This window comes from Mus musculus, chromosome 11 (assembly GCF_000001635.26).
Source record: "Mus musculus strain C57BL/6J chromosome 11, GRCm38.p6 C57BL/6J".
Taxonomy (NCBI): domain Eukaryota; kingdom Metazoa; phylum Chordata; class Mammalia; order Rodentia; family Muridae; genus Mus; species Mus musculus.
Window position 1 is genome coordinate 99,245,390 of NC_000077.6, and position 15,473 is coordinate 99,260,862.

At 43.6% G+C, this 15,473-nt stretch overlaps 1 long non-coding RNA gene across 5 annotated transcripts in view; it reads left to right on the forward strand.

The window, feature by feature from the left end:
- Gm32385 overlaps nucleotides 1–15,473 on the forward strand; it is a 61,840-nt gene that overhangs the window by 1,737 nt on the left and 44,630 nt on the right. For 2 of the 5 annotated variants that reach the window (XR_389025.3, XR_389026.3), the window contains exon 2: nucleotides 888–951. This is a non-coding gene — a long non-coding RNA (predicted gene, 32385). Of the gene's footprint in view, nucleotides 1–887; nucleotides 952–2,436; nucleotides 2,497–4,040; nucleotides 6,210–15,473 lie in introns of those variants that run through there. The other 3 variants (XR_389028.3, XR_880206.1, XR_389027.4) reach the window with 3 other exon arrangements.

Consider the following 15,473-nt stretch of genomic DNA (forward strand, 5'->3'; position numbering starts at 1 on the left):
CTACTAGAGAGCAGGTAGAGAACACGTCACACTGAAGGGACTCACCCTCAGCTCTTCCAACAACGGTGTTCCACCCAATCTTTTCATTCTGGGACCTGTAAAGATGGAAGAACTGTGGTCAGAGGGGTCAAGTGTCCTACCCAAGGTGGTTCATTGAAATGACAGCATCACTGTCTTAGGGACTTTTGACTGTATGCTGAACGCTGTGCTTGCTTCTTCCTTCTCTTCTCCCGGGGATCTCCAGTCAAGATGGCAGCCTTGTTAGATGCGACTGAAATATTTTTGAGAATGGGCCTGTTGTTTACAGAGTGAATGAATGAATGAATGAATGAGATCTTGGTTCTAGAACCCAGAGGGCCTTTGATATGCTTTTAAAAAGTGTGTGTATGTGTGTGTGTGTGTGTGTGTGTGTGTGTGTGTGTGTGTGGTTTTACACGGGCACAGGTGTGGCGGTCAGAGAATAATTATCCGGAATCATCTCTCTTCTTCCATAATGCGACTCCAGGGATCGAACTCAGGCCGTCAGGCTTCTTGGCCAGTGTCTTTACCAGCTGACTCGTCTCGTGAGCCCACTTACTGCTCCTTTAAATTTCTGAGTTAACTTATGAGTGTAAGTTTTTAATTTATGCTTGTGTATACAGGTCTGTGTATGTGTCTGTGTGAGTGCATGGATACGTGTGTATCTGGATACCTGAGGGGATCAGAAGAGGGCACTGGATCCTTTGGAGCTGTAGTTATTGTGTGAGTGAGACGCACAAAACGGGTACTGGGACTCAAACTCTGCTCCTCATGACTAAGCTTTTAACCATTAGACCACCTCTCCAGCCCCCAAATTAAACTCAGTGTAAATCCAGGAGTGAAACACTAAATGCTCCTTGTTATTTCAGGTTGATCCTGCCCTGATCCCTGCTGAGCTAGATGTGATGGAGGTCCGGCTTGTCAGTCTGCGCTGTAAGTGGGTCTCCCAGCATTTTGTGCACCTAGGCCAGTGCCTCTTGGTGAAATACAATGTGAACTATAAATCTAAGCTGTGCATGAAGTTTTGAGTGCTCTAGGAATTGTATCAAGAGATATTAAAAAGAAACAGGTGAAGTCAATTTTAATATCACATTTTGTTTAATCCCATATATCGAAAATATAACAATATAAAATATTTACACACTTTTTCTTTTGATAACCTCTTTAAAACGCGAGGAGTATTATATAGCCCACCTCAGTTTGGACAAGTCACATTTAAAGTATTCAGTAGAGGTCTAGGGGGTTGGGGGTGGGGAACGGCTCAGTGGTGACTTGCCCACGGCACAAGGGTGAGAACCTGTGTTTGGATGTCCAGTTCTTGCGCAAGAACTGGAGGGAGGGGCTGCCTCAGTTTCTATTCCCTGCCATTGGATCCCCTTTCTCACTATTTGGACTGCCAGGTTGGGCCTCAGTGGGAGAGGATGTGTCTAGATCTTCTGGGACTGAATACCCCAGGGTGGGATGGAACCTTTTTGGAGCAGGAGAAAGGAGGCAATGGGACGGGGCTAGAGATTTGTAAGGGTGGGACTAGGAAGAGAGGAGGGAGGGAGCTGTGCTCGGGATGTAAAGTGAATAAAAAAAAAATGGAGATAGTGACACGTGTTTAAAACTCCAGCACTGTGGGGGTAAAACAAGCAGATCCCTGCAATTCTTGGTCCAGCCTCCCTTCCCAGACTCATGAGCTCCAGGTCCAGTGACAGACCCTGCCTCAAAAAGAAGATGGAGAGTGACTGAAGAAGACACCCAGCTCCTACCTCTGACTTATACACACATGTACCCATGTTTATGAATCTACACAAAAGTGCACATACACGCAGTACACACATACACCAATAAATAGTGTTTAATGGGTTGGGGAACGTATTCAGTGGTAGAGAGCTTGCCTAGTGTATGCAAGGTTCTAGGTTCTACCTCCCGCACCCTGGAGGGCAGGGGAAATGTGAGTAGGAGCTACTGGACACAATGTAAATCTGAAATCTGAGCCCCTTGCTGGGAACACTCCTTGTACACACCAGGAAATGCTATTCACATATTTACATGTGCATAAAAGCAATAGCACCAGACTGGTTCTGAAGGGTCCTCTGAAACCCGTGACATCACATAGGAGGGACCCACAGACCTGTTGCCAAGGCAACAGCCACCATATACCCAGAATCCACTTGGCTCATCTCCTGATGATGAGATTGTTTGTTTTTCGAGACAGGGTTTCTCTGTGTAGCCCTGGTTGTCCTGGAACGCACTCTGTAGACCAGGCTGACCTCAAACTCAGAAATCTACCTGTCTCTGCCTCTCAAGTGCTGGGATTAAAGGCGTGCGCCACCACGCCTGGCTTTAATCTCCCACCTTTACCTGTGTCACCCATATATAAAGTCTCCCCCATCTCTCTCTCTTGCCCCTCTTTCTTCCAATAAACCTCAGGTGGAAATGTTTGGCCTGGTATGGTCCTTCTGAAGCCCCGAGATGGTCAAGATCATAACAGTGAGTGCTCACACATGTGCAAGCATGTAATGTAGCTACTTTTGAAAAAAAAATCACGCTCTTTATTAAGGAACCAGTCACAATAGCTCAACATCATCATCAGTTGGGTTCATGCGATTCTTGGTGACTAGCTGTAGGCTTCAGAATCCTATCAGGATAAGCCAATATGGATGCCATTCTTATGGAGATGATCATCAATTCACTCTCAAAGTGCCTGGCCTGTGTGTTCATTGCGGTATTCACAACAGCCAAGCCCTGGGAATACGCTATGGGTGGGAGGTGGAGTAGAATCTGGGGAGCTGAAGGTCAAAGGGCACAGTGTGTCAGCTAGGGAAGATGACTAAACTTAGAGATCTATTGTTTAAATTTTAATTAATTAATTAATCAGTTAATTAATTTTTAATGAGAGAAAGTCTCTCTATGTAGTCCCAGCTGTTCTAGGACTCTCTTTGTAGACCAGGCTGGCCTTGAACTCACAGAGATCAGCCTGCTTCTGCCTCTACCTCCAGACTGCTGGGATTTGAAGGTGTGCAGCACCTCTCCTGCCAAGCTTAGAGAGCTAATACACAGTTAACAAAATGATATGGTATGTGGGATTTTTATCAAGTAGAGTTTAGTTGCCCTTGCCATTAAAACAGTAACTGCGTGAGATGGTAGATGATTTCATTCCCTTCATCACTGAAATCCTTTCCCACCTCTGTGTACACCACAGTGTTATGCTGCAGGCTTTAAATACACACCATAAAATTCTTGTAAAAAAACCAAACACCTGAAGAAAATGAGGCATGCCTCCTTTATTCTCAATCGGTACCATTAAGCCTCAGTTTCCCCCCATTAAAATTGTTAATCTGGGCCTGGAGGGATGGCTCAGCGGTTAAGAGCATTGGCTGCTCTTCTAGAGGTCCTGAGTTCAATTCCCAGTAACCACACGGTGGCTCACAACCATCCGTAATGAGATGTGGTGCCACCTTCTGGTGTTCAGGCATGCATGTAGGCAGAACACTGTATACATAGTAAACAAGTAAATCTTTAAAAAAAATTAATGTAGTCTGTTCTTTGATCATTTAATATGCATACACAAATGCATTCTAATTGCTCTCTTCCCTACTCTTCTTTAATTTATATATTTATTTTATGTATATTAATGCTCTGTCTTCCCACATACCAGAAAAGGGAATCAAACCCCATTACAGATGGTTGTGAGCCACCATGTAGTTGCTGGGGATTGAACTCAGGTCCTCTGGAAGAGCAACCAGTGCTCTTAACCTCTGAGATATTTCTCCAGCCACCTTCCCTACTCTTTAAAAAAAAAAGATTTATTTATTTTATTATATGTGTAATGGGGTGTTTGCCTGCACCTGTGTACCATGTGCATGCAGTGCCTGAAGAGGCCAGGAGAGGGCGTCTGAACCCCTAGAACTAGAGGTGAGGACTCTCTAGTGTGGTCATCTCATCCCTTTCATTCCTCCCTATCCCCCACATCAGTGTCTTTTCCAGATCCATGACCCCAGGCTTTGCCTTGTGCTTATTTTGTTTTACTACAGCCCTCTGTGTCAGCATTTGATCGGAACTATCCATCGGAGACTGGTGGGATTACCATTGGATACACGACTGAAGGCAGTGACTCTCCTCCTAATCTGTCAGGAGCAAATAGCTTAGCATGCATGCCTGGTCATGGGTCGGCTCTTGAGCAGACCCAGTGCAGGCATCTGTCCTTGCTTTGAGTTCACAATTGCAATGGCTTCATCTTGCCCAGAAGGTAGCGTTTTGTATCCTTTCTCCTTATCCTTAGGTTTGTTACATATTTTCTGCTCCCTCCCTCTTCCTTGATGTTCTGGACCCTTAGATGGAATGTTAACACCTTTTCTTTAAGGCTGAGGTCACTCATTTGTCACTTATTCTCAGCCACCTTCTGCACCCAGAGCTCTCCACAGCCACAGCCATCCACTAGGAAGAAGCCTTTAAGATAATTATTAATGTTTTAAAATGGGTTTGAGACAGGGTCCTATGTAGCCCAGGCTAGAATTGAATTTTCTATGTAGCCAAGATGACCTTGATCTTCCAATGCCCTTAGTGCCGGGGTCTCTGCTTCTAATATCATCCTTAGTTTACGTGGTGCTGGGGATCATGCAAGGTAAGTACCCTGCCAACTGAGCTACATCTCCAAGCCAAGCCTCCTGTTTCTCAGCATCTAGACACTCTCTCCCTTGCATCGTTGCACAGGTGAGGGCTTGAAGGTTGGTGGCAAGGAGATAGCAGGCAGGTTGTTTGTTGGCATCTCCTGTCCGTGCTCCATGGGCACCCACAACCTATTTGGCTCTTGTTTCTTTCCCGGGGCACAGTTTTCCTACATGATCATGTCCCCAAACACCCCTACAGTTTGGTTGGTTTGCAGGCTCTCCGGTGCAGGAACAGGATCTGCAGCCTCAGTCTTAAAGCCCAACCTCTTCCCATTCCCTTTATCTTGTCTTCTTTTCCCTCTGTGTGGGAAGTGTTCTCTCGAGGGCGGGAGGGAAATGCCTGCTTAGTGCTGGGTGCTCAGCTGCACAGTCTGGCTGATGCAAGCCCCATGCTGTCAGCACTCTCCAGCTCCGAGCCAGGTACAGAGAGAGCAGAGAACAAACATGTGAAGGGAATCACTGTTTCCACTGAACATGAGTTCCTGGACCTGAGTTCCCTTCGCTGAGATGAAGGCCTGGGAGACAGCTTGGCTTTTGTTCAAATTTCCTCACAGAGACTGATCACAGAGTAACAATATTATACAGGAAGAGAAAAACTAATCAGAACCACACTTTAAAATCCCCTTTCCATGTGTGAGAAAATGCTTTGCCTTAAAGATCTGCAGTATTAAGATTGTAACGATGATAAGGGTGTTCTGAGCATCTGTCTACTCTGTGATCACATGACTTCAAGTGTGTCAAGCAGATGTAGTTAGTTTCATTGTTTATCTTGTGCCCAGTAATTGCTTGGGCCAGGATTTCCCACTTGTAATTGATCTGTGTGTTCCACTCATACCTATGTCCTCTTACTCAAGTGGAAACGCCCTTTGTAGAGGAACTAGTTTGCATCTTCTGTATTCCCCGTCTACTTGAGGGAGGTGAAGGCACTGAATTACCAGGAGACAGACCAGTAGTTCAACAATGCCCCATTCCTTGTGTTTTTAGTATTTATAAAAAGCCCCCAAATCAAGCAGCTGTCTTTCATGTTGGGGATTTTTAAAAACTAAACAATGTGGTAGGAATTTGGCATTGGGTTTTATTTATTAATTTATCTATCTATTTATTTATTTTTAAAGATTTATTTATTATTACATCTAAGTATATTGTAGCTGTCTTCAGATGCACCAGAAGAGGATGTCAGATTTCATTACAGGTGGTTGTGAGCCACCATGTGGTTGCTGGGAATTGAACTCAGGACCTTCGGAAGAGCAGTCAGTGCTCTTAACCACTGAGCCATCTTTCCAGCCCCGGCATTGGGTTTTAGAGTAAATGACATCTCTTTCAGCCTGTGCTTATGGAAGCCTGTGACAATCATGAAAGGAATAGTAATAGATCAATTTATTTTTATATGATACATTGTTATATGCAAGGATGATAAATCTTTTTTTGAAACAAATGAATTTTTTTCATTTTTGAAATTTATTTATTTATTTAATGTATATGAGTCCACAGTAGCTGTCTTCAGACACACCAGAAGAGGGCATCAGATCCCATTACAGATGGTTGGGAGCTACCATGTGGTTGCTGGGATTTGAACTCAGGACCTCTGGAAGAGCAGCCAATGCTCTTAACTGCTGAACCAAAGGATGATAAATCTTAATCTATTTAATACTTTTATCTGTCACACACATCTATCTCCATCACCCTATCTACCTATCTATCTATCTATCTATCTATCTATCATCTATCTATCATCTATCTATCTATCTATCTATCTACCTATCTATCTATCTATCTATCTATCTACCTACCTATCTACTTCATCATCATCTACCTCTGTATCTATCACCTGTCATCTATATCTTTTATCTATCTCTATATTTAACATCTATGTATCTGTCTCTAAATCTACTGTCATCTATCTCTATATCTATCTAATCTATCATTCATCTCTATATCTACTTATCTATCTTTATATCTATTATCTATGTATCTGTCTCTACATTTATCATCTATCATCATATTATCTCTCTCTCTCTCTCTCGATATATATATATATATATATATATATCATCATCATCATCACCATCATCATTATTATCTGTCTGTACATATATAGTTAAAGACTTATTTATCTATTGGGTGTGAATACATGTACCATGGTGCACGTGTGGAGGTCAGATAATAACTTGCTGGAGTTGGTTGTCTCTTTCCACCCAGTGGGTCCTGGGAATCAAACTCAAGTCATAAGACTTGGCAGCAGGTAGCACCTTTCCCTGCTGAGGCATCCTGCTGGCTTTGTGCTGTTTTTATTCTATAAAGCGGCACAGATAGACGGACAGTTATACAAGTTCATACTCGTTGGCTTTTTCCTCCAGGCAGTTTTGTGCTTTAGCCTTTCTTTAGATAGACAGTTCCACCCACTATCTTTTAATTTGGGGCAATAATCTCTCAGGGCTTGGGTATTACTCGGTTCACAAAGTATAATTTCATTAGCGGCTTAAGATACTACTCAATCAAGCCTATATTTTAATAGGATTAAAGATACACAATTGGCCAGCAAATACAGGAATTTTTTTTCTTTTAAACTTTCAAAATAATTGGTATGGGTGAGAGCCTTTACCAGCTAGTCGTCTTTTTTTGGGATGTAGCTGAGTTCTGCTCACACGACAGAGCGTGTCTCCACATGGTGTGGTTGAGCTTGTTCTGTGTGTTAGTTATGAAGACGACACTTTGATGAAGAGTTTTGCAATGAACATGCTTGCTTGTCAGCATTTTCCAGCAGGCTTTTGTGTGTATGAGAAATGCTTCCATGCATGCCCATCTGTCCCGTACACCTCCCGTGGAGTGATAAAGCAGGGACCTTGTTACCCACTGGGCTCATCTCTTGTCCCTGTAGCTCGATAATAAAAAAGCAGGACAAAGTCTCTTCTGGCATCTTCCATGGTGCTTCTGCTTCCTGTCATGTTTCTCGCTATTGAGCACAGGCAAATACTTTATTACAGGAGGAGGTTATGTTAGGACCTTAATCACACATTGTTACAGTGTAGCACAATTGCATTCTATTGTTAGCTTTACAGGCTATAAAGATTCAGAGTCTGGTTCCTCTTCTCCACCCTGTTTTTCTCAGTGGCCACAGCGAGAAACGTGGTTTGTGTTTGCTCTTGTTAAAGGGTGGTTAGCTGGACAAGGATTTACGTTTCCTAACTTTCCCCCTTCCTCTTTGTGACAATTAGTCAATCATATCAGATGGTGGAGTCCAGCCTTTACTAGTGGGGTTGAAACACAGTTATCACTTGCTGAGTGGAGGATGGCATGCATGGTCAAGCATCTCTGGTCTTTATGTTATGTAAAAATTGTTTTCCATCACCTGTGGCTGGTTAATAACAAAGAGAGCTGCCGTGAGCATACACATGGACCAGATGTCATAGCCAAGGCTAGACACAGATGCAGTTAAAGGACTGTTTGGCTAGGTGGTAGCAGCCTAGTTTGGCTAGAACAGATCAGAATCTGCTTACAGTTTATTAATAAAAACACTAGGTTTCTGTTCCTTTATTTGGGAGCTAGAATGGGTTACAGCAGGTGTAAAAACACCCTGAAGTTATTTGGGAGCAAGGGGCATAGAAGCTCCCCAAGAATTACAATTACAACATTCTGCCCACAGTACAAAGCTTGCCTTAGTCCCATTGTTTAAACTTTGTGACCTGTGGGGACCTTATGTGATTTTGTTTCTCTCTAAAGCACCCCAGGATTCACCCTATGTGCCATTTATCAAAGACAGGGTTCTTAGCAATGGTCTGAGATAGAACTAGAGAGAACCCTGAGTCCTGGGAGTGGCTACTGGTAAGAAACTTTCAGTGTTATTCTTGCTTAGAAAGTCTGTGCCTGTGCTTGGATATGTGCAGTTCTCTCCCGAGTGCCTCTCTTTCTAATAGCCACCTACTTAAATCTATGTTAAAAATATCTTTTTTTTGGAGCTGGAGAGATGGCTCATCAGTTAAGAGCACTGACTAATCTTCCAGAAGTCCTGAATTCAGTTCCTAACAACCACATGGTGGCTCACAACCATCTGTAACGGGATGTGGTGCCCTCTTCTGGTGTGCAGGCATACATGCAGGCAAAACAGTGTATACATAATACATCAACATTAAATAAATATCTTTTTTGTGTGTGCTGTGTATTTGTATCTGTCTGTGTGTGTGTGTGTGTGTGTGTGTGTGTGTGTGTGTGTGTGTGTATTAGAATGTGTGCCTGTGCATGTGGAGGTCAAATGTTAATGCTGGGTGTATTCCCCAAACACACCCTCTCTCTTAGTTTTTGAGACAGGATCACCCACACAATGTGACGCTCATGAATCTGAGCTCATGGATTGGCCCAGGCTGGCTAGCCAGTGAGCCTCAGGGATCTTCCTGTCTCTCCTTCCCCAGGGTTGGGTTAAAAGCTACAGGAGTATGTGACCACTTTCAGCTTTTCTGAGGGGGCTGTGGATCCACTCTCAGGCTCTCATGCTTTACCAACTGATGCTGACACTGTAGAAACTACTCTGATTTAAAGGAGGAGGTGGGAAGTGTCCCAAGAAACAGTCTTCAGGGGCAACAACTTATTGTTTTGTTCTGGAAATCAAAGCTAGGACTTTATGCATGTTGAGTGTATGCATCTGTCATGAAAATACATCTTCACTCTATAGTTTTTCTATCTCTTTGTATGGTTATCATCTATGACTCTGTAGCTTATCTATTGTCTCTCAATTGATCTATCATCTATTATTTACATTTCGTTGTAAAAATAAGAAAAGACTAAAAAGGGTAAAAAAGAATTAAAATAAGAGTAGTTTTTCTTTCTGTTAAAAACAAGGGAAAAGTAGTTTCCCTAACTGCCAGAACAACTGCACATGCACACACATACACACACACACACGAACACACATGTGCACACACATACAGACACACAGCACACACATGCACAAGCACACACACATGCAGACATGCACACGCACGTGCACACACACACACAAACGCACGCACGCACACACATCATCAACAACAGTAACAAGGGAAGAAGTGGGCATGGGTACATGGCTGTAATCCCAGGAGTACTTGAGAGGCTGAGGCAGGAGGCTCTAGTTTGAAGGTTATCAAAGACTACATAGCAAGACCTTCTCTCACAACAAACAAAATCAGGGATCCAGCCAGCATCCCCTCTATTCCCTTTAAGTTGAACTCTTACGCATGCTTTTGTAAATTCTTTCTTTAGCTTTTTGAAACCTTTAGTCTTTCGGAAAGTCAAACACAGGCCGAGGAGATGACTCAGCTGCGCAAGCATGAGGATAGGGGTGTGGATCCCCAGTCCACCTGTCTGCAGCCAAATGGGACACTCTAGGTTAAGGAAGAGACCCTGTCTGGAAGAAAAAAAATATGTCAGAGAGTGATAGAGGAAGACGCCGGCAGGAAGCTCTGCGGTCTAACCTCTGCCTACGTGTCTCTATACAAACCACAACTCACACCAGAGCAAGTGAACAGACAGACAAAGAGGCCGAGGAAGACTTTTTGGCAGCTTGATTTTTATAATAGGAAATACCCCCCTTTTTTGTTTTTGTTTGATTTTTTGAGATAGGGTGTGTGTGTGTGTGTGTGTGTGTGTGTGTGTGTGTGTTTAGCCCTGGCTGTCCTGGAACTCACACTATAGACCAGGCTGGCCTCAAACTCACAGAGATCTGCCTGCCTCTGCCTTCTGAGTGCTGAGATTAGAAGTGTGCACAACCACTCATAGCTAGGGAATGCCTTTTTTAAGGACCTAGAAACTATCTCTTTGGGATGTAAATATCCAAAAGATACTAAGTAGGTAGAAAAAAAAAGCCTAATGTCTGTGAATTCCTTGTTCCCAAACTACTTCCTGTTATAGAGGTAGGAGAAGTTTGTCTTTCCCGTGTTTAAAGCCTACTAAATAAGACAACATCATCCTAGTTACCTTAGGATAAATGTGTGTGACAAACGGTTCTAGAGAATTAGTCATTGCTTATTTTGAGAGCACAACCTTGTAGGTTGTATCTGATTGACAGTCTAACATGTTAACTTTTGCTCCGTGCTTGTGAACGCTTAGTGAATCATTTGCCACACACATCACACCCTGGCTTAATGTTTATTGGATAATAAAATGTGTTTCCTCTTTTATGGAAAATCTTATTTCCCCAATGGGTTCATGGGGGATTATCATTCTATGCTATAAGTGATTTATCTGAAATATCTAACACTTCCTATTTGTAGTTTAACTTCCAGGTGGGACACTTTAGGATTTACTTATTTTCAAAATATGCATATGTATGTTTGAGTGTGGGTTTGTGCACGTGAGTGTAGTTGCCCACAGAAGCCAGAAGAGGGCGCTGGTCCCCCTGGAGTGTGTGTGTGTGTGGGGCGGGGCAGAGGATAACTTGAGGAAGTCTGTTTTCTTCCTCTTCCTCCTCCTCCTGCTCCTCTTCTTCTTCCTCAGATTTATTTGTTTAACATATATGAGTCCATCATCTCATATATGTTAAACAAATAAATCTGTCCACGGTAGTTGTCTCCAGACATCAGAAGAGGGCATCCGATCCCATTACAGATGGTTGTGAGCCACCATGTGGTTGCTGGGATTTGAACTCAGGACCTCTGGGAGAGCAGTCAGTGCTCTTAACGGCTGAGCCATCTCATCTCTCCAGCACTGAGTCTGTTCTCTTCTACCATGTGGGGGCCAGAAATTAAACTCCGGTCATCAGGCTTGTGTGCTTTTACACACTGAATCATTTTGCTGGCCTAACAATCTTTTTTTTTATAATAATAATTTTTATTTCAAATTAATTTTGCAAATGGATAGACATACTAATCAATCCATGCACCATTCATTCATCCATGCACTCATCCATCCGTTCGCCCATGCATCCATTCATCTGTGTGCATGGATGTATCCATCCATCCATATGTGTATTATACCTTGGTCATAGCCATCCTTTCTTTGCCCTCTTCCCTAATAGTTCTTCTATTTTCTGGTTAGAATAGTTTTTTGTTTTTGTTTTTTGTTTTTTGTTTTTTTGTTTTTTGTTTTTTGAGACAGGGTTTCTCTGTGTAGCCTTGGCTGTCCTGGAACTCACTCTAGACCAGGCTGGCCTCAAGCTCAGAAATCCACCTGCCTCTACCTTCCAAGTGCTGGGATTAAAGGTGTGTGCCACCATGCCTGGCGAGAATCTTCTTTTTTTTAAAAAAGAAAAGGACCTCTCGTATCGCTGGCTGGTGTCGAACTTGGCTGTCTTATGGAAGATGATCTTGGATTTCTGATCTTCCTTCCTCTTCTCCCCCACAACCCTTGTGCTGAGATCACAGGGATGTGTCCAAAATCTGGCTCTAGAGCAGTCAGTCTTTTATTTTATCAGATTTCCTTTATAACTTGTCATAATGGAATTGATTAATGTTGAACCCACTGTACACATTTTTTGCTCAGGAAATATTCACTGCAAGGTCCACGTTTTCCATGTGTGTGTGTGTGTGTGTGTGTGTGTGTGTGTGTGTGTAGGAGAAGGTTGCTCACTTAGGCATTGCTCTTGTATAATTAGGATGGAATGATAATCTTTCCCTCTTGGGCGTGAGACCAGATTAAAGACACGAATCCATCATCGTACCAGCAATTACCCAGTCTGTAGCAGCTTAATTGTGTCAACAGACCATCTCATTTTGCACTAATAGAATACTTGTGTTCCTGTAAGGAACTTTGAAGATTTGGAGAGAATGCTGCGGTATATAACTTTTGAACTCTCAAAAGACATTGTCTCTGGGACCTCCCTAAACAGCCATTGGACCAGCAACTCTGTGTGGTTGAGGGCACTGACACCGGTGTTGTGGGGATCAGGGGAAGCGCCTCCCTGCCCTCTTTCTGTCAAATCTTCAGTGTGAAAGTGTGAACATAGCAGGTTTGGTCCTTTAACATACCTTTGAGAGTTAAGCTCTCTGAGGTGATGGTGGCGCTTTGATTAGTACTCCGTGGGCTTTGAACTCTCTGTGGAGTGATAACCTAGCAGTAAGATGAGGGCATGCACAATCCACTCTCCAGGTGGTGAGCTGATCGGCCTGGCCACCTTGCCTAAGCATAACCCACTTTCAGACCAAGTACTTGGTGCAACTGCTGTTTTCCTGAACACTGTAGTCTGAAACACTCCTGCATTTGGTGATACAAAGAGTTCTCAGATTCTTGAGTAACTTGTACATCCTTGTAATTAGCTGAATGTTTCTTTTTCTTTTCTCATTTTGTTTATTTAGGTTCTCAGTCCTGGTAAATGTATTTCTTCTTCTTCTTCTTCTTCTTCTTCTTCTTCTTCTTCTTCTTCTTCTTCTTCTTCTTCTTCTTCTTCTTCTTCTTCTTCTTCTTCTTCTTCTTCTTCTTCTTCTTCTTCTTCTTCTTCTTCTTCTTCTTCTTCTTCTTCTTCTTCTTCTTCTTCTCCTCCTCCTCCTCCTCCTCCTCCTCCTCCTCCTTCTTCTTCTTCTTCTTCTCCTCCTCCTCCTTTGCCTTCGACTTCTCCTTCGCCTCCTCCTCCTCTTCTTCCTTCATTTACTCTGTGCATGTGTGTGTGAGATAGAGAGGAGAGGAGGGAGAGAGAGAGAATGGAGGTCAGAGAAGGACTGACGCCAATCAGTTTTTTTCAACATACCACGTGGGTCCTGAGATGGAACTCAGATCACAAAGCCTGGTGGCTGTTACCTTGTCTGCCACGCCAGCTGCCAGCCCTGACTTTTATTTTTCTCTGATTTGATGTTATTGGTTCATTCAGACACACACAAAAAAAGTATAATGCCTTTTCAAATGCCCTTTGCCTTCCGTCGCAAGCTTTTCCATCTTGGAAACTGCGCACCCCACACAGCCTTTCTGAAGTGCAGTTCAGCTGATAGGAGAGCAAAGCCCTTGGTGGGACAAGCTGAGTGGATGAGAGCCCACACTCAGCCACACCCTTCTTAGGTAGTTTTCACACTGCTGCCAGGAGAAAAGTCCATTATGTGGATCCACCAAGCTTCAGCGAATCCTTAATTGTTTTTTTCACGTTTCGTAACTTGCTTGTGGCTCCAGGGCATCTGTCACCACTGAGTCCAGACATGGGACTAAGGATTTGTTGGCCTACAGGTGCCACAAGCTCGGTCACCTTCAAAACCCATTATCTCTGACATGTCTGCGAGTTACCACCGTGCACTGCTGATGTCTCCACTGAGTGAGATTGTCACCGAGGTCTCTGTGCTTCTTTCAGAAATTGGGAATGGTTCTTTTAGGAAAGCAAGAACTGGCATTAAGAGCGTGGGCTCTGTGGCCATACTGCACAGGCTGGGAGCTTGAAGAGGTCACTGGGCAGCTGCTTCATCAAGTTGTTTAGTTACAGCATTCTCACAGAGAAAGAAAACACTCCAGCTCCCAGGATCAGAGAGAAGGTAGACTCAGTCTATGCGTATGAACTGCTTGGAGCAGAGTCAAGTGCTATAGCTCAAGCAGAAAGGAAGGAGGGTAGTATGGAGCAGAAGGAAGGTCAGGATGTGGGCGGAAGTTAGAGCCTTCATACAGCCCGGAGAGAAGAATGGAATTGATCAGGTTGGTGCCAGCAGGTGAGGTGGGCCATGCACAGGAAGCTCAAGAGTGCAGGAAGAAGAGAAGGATGAACTCTGACCTTAGGGGGTGTGGCAGCGTTGTGGATGATGGTCGGAAGAGAGGACGGACGTAGTGTAAGGACCCCCTCCCCCCCCACGGGTTTTCACTATAGTCTACCGGAACGCATGCATTTTGCACTGTACCGTCAGCACATCATACAGATATTAAGTCAGTTCCTTTTCTATTGCTGTGATAAAACACCATGATCAACGTATTTTCTAGAAGGAAGGGTTTTTTAGGGCTTCCCGTTCCAGAGGCCTTAGAGCGTATCATGGTAGCAGATGGTGGCATCTGGCAGCTGACATGGCAATCTGGAAGGTGGAGAACTCACATCTCAAACTGAAAGTAGGAAGCAGAGAGTGGTGTGAGGCTTCTGAGTCCCCCAAGCCCACCCGCAAGAGCATTCTCCCACCAAGGCCACAGCCCTTAACCTACCGAAACATTGCCACCACCTGGACAAAGTATGGGGACATCTGAGCCTTCAGGAACATTCTCGTTCAAACCATCACACAGATATGGAAGTAAAGCAAAACCTTTGTAAAATAGTATTTGTGGACAACGTCTCCCTATGTGGCTCAAGGTGGGCTTGAATTATCCAACCTCCCACCGTTTCCTCTGGGATTCTATGTAACAGGAACGCAACACTATTCCCAGCTAATGTCTGTGTTGTTATCGCTATATGAAATAATATCTGTATTATTTATTGAAGTGTAAGGTTTACATTTATTTAAGTATTTACTTATGCATTTGTGTATGTGTGTGTGTGTGTGTGTGTGAGTGTGTGTGTGTGTGTGTATGTGTGTGTGTGAGAGAGGGAGTGTGTGTGTGTGTGAGTGTGTGTGTGTGTGTGTGTATGCATATGGAAACCAGAAGACAACTGGCTGGAATCAGTTCTCTCCATTTACCATGTGTGTCCCAGGTACTGAGTTCAGGTCATCAGGCTTGGCTGCAAGCACCTTTACTCCCTGAGCCATCTTGCTGACCCTACCATGGACTTAAATTTAAAATACTGCCTACTATCCCTGTGTAATGTGTTTTGGCATGTTCTGTTCCATTCCACTCAAACATGCTGATTTGTGTCCCAGTATTTTAAACTATGAGGTCATAAGCAGCAGCTGGAAAAACAACATTTCAACTCGCCCAGAGATGTAGACCTTACCTATCAAG